The sequence below is a fragment of the Sapajus apella genome, unplaced genomic scaffold (genome assembly GCF_009761245.1).
Source record: "Sapajus apella isolate SASKATOON/1434 unplaced genomic scaffold, GSC_monkey_1.0 scaffold69, whole genome shotgun sequence".
Classification (NCBI taxonomy): Eukaryota; Metazoa; Chordata; class Mammalia; order Primates; family Cebidae; genus Sapajus; species Sapajus apella.
Window position 1 is genome coordinate 7,769,477 of NW_022437009.1, and position 6,394 is coordinate 7,775,870.

The window sequence follows — 6,394 nt, forward strand, 5'->3', positions numbered from 1 at the left end:
CTGCCAGCCTAACAGGGTACTCCAAGCAAAAATCGCTTGTTAGAGGAGTTCCACATTGGCAGAAGAGGGATGGGCCCTTGAACTACCACCTTGCTCAGCCATTGGCTGGTGGCTGCCTTAAGAAGAGAGTGATTGTGGGACCCGGCGCGGCGGCTCACGCCTGTCATCCTAGCACTTTGGGAGGCCGAGGCGCACAGATCACCTGGAGTCGGGAGTTCGAGACCAGCCTGACCAACATGGAGAAACCCCATCCCTACTAAAAATACAAAAAACATTAACCTGGTGTGGTGGCGCATGCCTGTAATCCCAGCTACTCGGGCTCGGGGAGTAGCTTGAGTAGCTGGGATTTCGCATGCACCACCTGTAAGGCGGGAGAATGGCTCGAACCCCGGAGGTGGAGGTTGCGTGAGTGGAGATCGCGCCATTGCACTCTAGCCTGGGCAACAAAAACGAAACTCTGTCTCAAAATAAAAAATAAATAAATATATATTTTTTTTTAAAAGGAAGAGAGTGACTGTGGCTCAAAAACTGAGGTGGTCCCTGAAGGAACCAATTGCTGGGGCCAAATAAAACCAACATTCTTGGTAGCAGGGGAGTGAGTCCTTTAGTGAAGGGGCCATGTGAGCATGGAATCTCCGGGTCTACCACACGGACAAGCATGAAGTTCAAATTCCAACATGTGACCTCAGGCAACCACTCTGCCTCAGTTTTTTCATCTGTGAAATGGAGAAAATGCTTTCTTTACAGGGTCGTGGGGGGATTAAATAAGACAAGAATGAACATAGTGCCTGATTCAGTGCAGGCATTCAATAAGTATTAGTTCTTCCCTTTCCCCCAGATGGAAATAAGCCAAAGGAACATTCTGTTCTGCAAACCAGTTCCCACCCTGCTCTTTATAAACTTCGTTTTCTTTCAATTTCCAGTAGGGAACCAAGCCCCTACTGGAAATTTTCCTGATCTGAATATACTGCCACGGTGTCCCAGGGCCTGTGTTGTCCCCTGACTTGTTCATCTCCCGACTTTCTCAGCTGGAGACAGAAAGCTCTCAGTGGACCCAGGCAGAGTCCACTGGCTGATGTCAGGGTGAAATGAGGCTGATGCTTCCTGGAATCCACCAGAAGTATGCAAATCGCACCATCTCTTTCAGCTGCCTGCGCCTGCATTCCATCGAGGATTCCTGGTAGAAGAAAGCATCCTGTTCCTCTTTCTAAGTGCCTCGTTAAAGCCTGAGGACAAATCCCTCCTGCTTCGCTTGCCCTGGGAGGTGAGACAGGACCCTAATGGGAAGAGGAGGATGTGCTCTGCGCACGACGTCATCCTTCACGGGGTACTCTGACTATGGGGACACTGATCTCCAAGTCCTGGGTACTTCCTGTGTGCCCGATTCATTGGGGAGTCTCAACTCATCGGGGTGTAAACATGAAACTATTTTATTTCTTCCAGTAACTGCCCTGCCTGTGTTGTGCCAGATCTCTCTTTCCTGCTGAGGAGCCGCTCCCTTAACGATGTCTTGGTCTGGTTCCATAACTTTTCAGCCACTTTCGGTTACTATAACAGTCTCATTCCAGTAATTAAGACTCAGCCTCTTATATTTTTAAAACTTTCATCGCAAATTCAATTCAGAGCTCTTCTCTCCCTTTCCCTCCAGCGAAAGCTAGAGTTGGGTCCTGGCTGTTTGAAGCAGTGGAGCGGAGGTAGGGCCTGGCTTGAAGATGCCTCATCTCCCTCTTCGAGGCCTCAGCATCTCTATTTGGGCAGAGAGGAGGGATGGAGAGTAAAAGGCTTCTTTACAGGAGTGTCCTTTACCCCTTCCTAGTTCTTTGTGGCTCTGTTAGATGCTGAAGATCTCACCCAGCCCTTCCCCATCACTGAAAACCACCCTTTCCCCCTCCTCCCCTCACACAGACGCACCTGCCTTTATCCTCAACAGTGGTACAGGAGCCCAACAACCCTTTGTTGACTTGGCCATGGGTACCTGGGCAAACCCTCAGCTCTGCCCTTCCACTGACTTCTGTGCATTTCCACGTGGAGCCGCAGGCCCCGCAGGAATCCTTTCCCATAATCCTTCAAGGGCCCCACAGTCCTGGGAAGGGAGCGCTGCCCCCATCTTCTTCCCAGTCATGCTGCACCAGGGTCCTTCGAGCCCTGCTGGATGGGCTACTATAGTGGGCCTCCGGCTTTCAGAATCTCCCGGACTCAGGTGGGTACCGGTCTCTACATTCAAATGCAGTCCCAGCCCTCAAAGTACCTTCATCAGGTATCCTGCTTTTCCTTCCCACCATGGGGGAGGGGAACAACAAAGGCCCTGGGCTGCAGTCCTAGGCTCCCAGGGTGGCAAGGACTCTGACAGTGATCTGTGCCTCTGAGGCATCGGGGAGGGTCTGGATTCCCTCTCCCTTCACACTGGGGCAGGAAAGCACCCCTGTAGTCTTCACAGGGGTGAGGAGGGTAACTCTCTATGGTCTCTCTCAGTCCTGCTCCTGACTGGAGGTGGCTGGGTGCCGGTCCCTTTAGAGGGTGCTGATGCCTTGAGCAGCAGTGTTTGGAGGTGGCTGGCTCCATCTGCTGGCGACTTGCTGGTAATTCTGTGGGATTCCTTGGCTCCTCTTGGCTGCGGGTCTAGCGTCATGAGAAGACACGGGAGGACGTGCCTAGCTGCAGGCAGTGCTATCCTCTCTTCTAATTTGTGTTGGAGTTGTCTTTCCTCCTGGAAGGATTTCTTGATTAAATCCCACCATTGGACATGCTCCTTCATTGCACACCCTCAGCACCCAGGCTCTCAATTGGTGGTAAGTTCAGGTGCCGGCAAGTGAAATGTCTCTTGAATAGTTTTCACGTGTTTTGAGGCTAGCTAGTGTTTATGGAGCTCTTCCATGTGCCATCTACTGTCCCAAGCACGTCACGTACTTCATCTCATCTCCTCACACCGCAGTCCAATGAGCTAGGTACCGTCCCTGTCCCCATTTTACAGATGAGAAGACTAAACCGAGATAGAAATATTAAATAGCATCTCTAAGGTTTGTGGTCAGAAAGTGATGCAAAGAGGGACTCTGAACTCAGAGGCTCCACCCTCTACTGACATTCCGTTCTGCCTACTTGGCTTCATATTGTGATCCCTCTGCCTCCTCACTTCTCCTCGTCCCTTATCCCGAAAGCCTTAAATAAGTATATGTGGATCACAGTGAAGTACTCCTCATAATATATTTTTTTGTTTAGACTAATAGAATCTTCCCGGTTGGGGCTTGTGCAAGAGCTAAATTAGCCATGGTGAGATTGTGGTCAGCTTATAAACGGGCCAAACAGTGTGGCCATGTTGAAGTCATTAGCACAGACCCTTTGGACAAAAGGACAAATTCTGCTCTAACATTTTAGATTATTTTTTCCCAAGGAGGCCTAGAATCCTGAGCATATACTCCTGAGAAATGCTTTTAATCTGAAAAATGAGAATCTGTATTGTTCGTATAGTACATTTACTTTCATTGTCTCCTAGATATATTTTCAGCCACTCTGAGCAGAAGGTGTTATTATCACTCCTGTTTTATGGGCGAGGAAACAGAGGCACGGAGGTTAGCAACCTGTCTGAGGTTACACAGCTTGTATGTGCTGGAACTGGGGTCCAGACCCAGATCTTTTGCCTCCACCTGCCATTCGCCAAGAGCCTCAGGCGCCTGACTCCTTGCTGTGGGCTCTGTTCCCCAGTGGGCATTTCCTTTCTTGCTTTTAGCCATGTCCACGGCCCTTAGTCCCGTTTCTTCTTCTGGCCTCTGTCCACTGGTTTCACCCACATCCTCTTCATCTCTCTCAAGGGCTAGTAGCGCCCCTTGGAGTAGGGGGACCGGATCTTGAAGCCTTCTCACTACCGTCCCCAAGGCCCTGAAGGGGCTGTTCATTGCCTTTATCAGCTCTAGTCGTGACGGTGTTATTTATTGTCACATAAATGTATTTCCAAATAAAACAGAAAACGAACAAATAAACACAGTGACAGAGCTGTAAAAAACCCTGCCGGCTCGCTCACTTGTGGAAAAGCCTGCACAACTAATTAACCCGGGTAGGCCTCCGTGGTGTTTGGAAACAAGCTTGGAATTAATATCGCCGTTCTCAGCTGCTGGAACCAGGCTTTAAATCTTTATTGGGTAGTAGCAAGAGACAGACACAGAGAGTTACAGAGACAGCGAGAGGCCAAGATGGAAGGACATAGAGTGACAGAGGAAGATAAACGCAGCTAGCCATCTGCCTCCATACCTATCCATATCACCTTAGCTACACTCTGGATCCTAGGCAGACAGACAGAGAGACAGACAGATTGTGTTTCCTAGGAGTCAGAGATAGGAGAAAATAGAGGCTTTGTTGAGTTCAGAGTACATTTTGCTTCCATATCATTGAAGTCAGAGAATCAGAGGCTACTGGACTGGAAGGGGCTGGTGAGAGGTCATCTAATTCAGTGGTTTAAAAATTATTTTTAGCAGCAAAACCTTTTCCTGAAATGAAATCATACATGGAAATGCCATGTATAAAGCAGATGAAAGTGGAGCTTGCCCCAGTTGGAGCTTGCTGCTCCCCTAAGCTCCTCCCTTCTCCCCCCACTGGGCAGGCCCTGTGTCTTCTGGGTCTTCAGGGCTCAGAAGAGCACAGCTGGAAAATTAAAGCTGCCTGGCCTCTGGTGGCAAGCCTTTGGGAGTGTTCCTCGTTCTTCTTTGGATTCAGGCTTAGCTCAATTAGAGAGTCCCCTAGAAAGGGGGTATGGTAGAGTGGATATGCCAGCTGGTAAAAGAGGTGGGTTACCCAAGAACACCTGAACTGAACCTGTTGCCTTGAACCTGTTGGGTTCTTGTACTTTGGTATTCAGTTTCCCTGGGGATCTTTGTTGTCAGGAGCTGAGGAACTGGCTTGTTGACCTTGAAGTAAGGATGGCATCTCAGCTGGCCAGCTTCAAGAGTAAGCACCTGACCCGGGCTTTGCCTGGAGGAGGCTTTGCATAGCTCCACATCAAGTTCAGGAGGGGAGGCCAAGAGTGCAGGAAGAACGTCTCCCTTCTCTTTAAGTGTAGAAGGTGGCCAGGAGGGACTTCCCTGTAGACCATTCAGATATGCTCTACAGGGATGACTGGTGAGCTACAGGGAAATTGTACTTTGTACCTTTTCTCTTGTAGAGGAAGGAGGGACAGTGGCTGAGGCTGGAAAATCCTCCCACTGAGTGGCACTGTGGGGATTTGTCTGGTCTCTGCTTCTGGAAGCCCTGTTCTCAGCATCAAGAACAAAACCCTGAGGCTGGATGGAAAGGCCCCTCTCTCCGAGTCAGTGCTGGATGGGGAAGGGCAGTGGAGGCAGATCAGGCACTGTGTTAGGAGCCTTCCTGTTTCCGATTAACCCTGAGTGTCCTTGGCTAAGGCCTAGACAACAAGGGAGCACAGCAAGAGGAGAAACACAAATCAAGAAGTAATGCTTTTTTTTTGAAGGAGAAATTATAAATTGCAATTTAATCACATAATCACTTTGACACTCTCAAGCAAGCTAATTTCTTCCCTTGCCTCATTTCATCCACTCGGTGAGATGAATCTTAATGAATAATGTCCTATGAATATTTAATTTTTGATCAATTTGAATTTTCTCTGGCATACCTGCTGGATACATAAATCAGCTCCTTTCTGCCCAGCAGAGTGAACTTGGACAGCAGCCTGAGTAGATCTCTGCCCATGGCCACAGAAGATGCCAGCCTGAAGTTTTTGATGTTCTTGTTCGCCACCATCTCAACATCGTGACTTGGACCTCCCTTGGTGCCGTCCCTAAGCTGTGTTTTCTAATACTGCTCCACCAGCAGAAGCCTGAAACGAGTGGTTGTCTGGGCAGATAAGATGCATCTGAAACTGACTTTCCCACAGGTGCCCCCTTTTCCTCCATCCTTTTCCTTCAATGACTTAAAGAAGCCTCCTTTCTGACACTGACTTTATCTTTCCTGGCCCCTGGGAACAACTGCTATGGTTCAAAAGATGAAAACAACCATTCTCAGTTGCTTGAGAAGGCCTCTTTTATGAGATAATACTTGATGTTTGTAAAGTGTGTTACAGTTTGCAAAGTGACTTCACATACATCTTTTCTTTTCATGTCTTAATACATCACTGTGTTTGATCTTTCTTTCCTGACTGTGAGGTGAGGAAATGAGGCTTGGTAAGTTCTTTCTTAACCTGGGTCAAGAAGGTTTAGTACTGGAACTTACATGCTTGAAAAATGGCTAAGGTCTAAGCTGGGAAAATGGGTCCAAACTGAGCTGTCTATAAAGAAGGATTTAGTAGCCAGGACTCCGTCTGGAGGAAGGAGGATATCCTTAATAGGCAAGTTGGAGGTGACCTCAATGAAGAATTGATGACAATAATGGTACTTTTTGAGAAAATACTCCA

General features: G+C 48.5%; 1 long non-coding RNA gene across 1 annotated transcript; it reads left to right on the forward strand.

Annotated features, from left to right (window-relative positions):
- Window positions 1-812: 812 nt before the first annotated feature.
- Window positions 813-6,115, forward strand: LOC116531100. Its single transcript, XR_004260273.1, has 2 exons — window positions 813-1,264; window positions 5,656-6,115. It is a non-coding gene; the product is annotated as an uncharacterized LOC116531100 (long non-coding RNA).
- The last annotated feature ends 279 nt before the right edge of the window (window positions 6,116-6,394 follow it).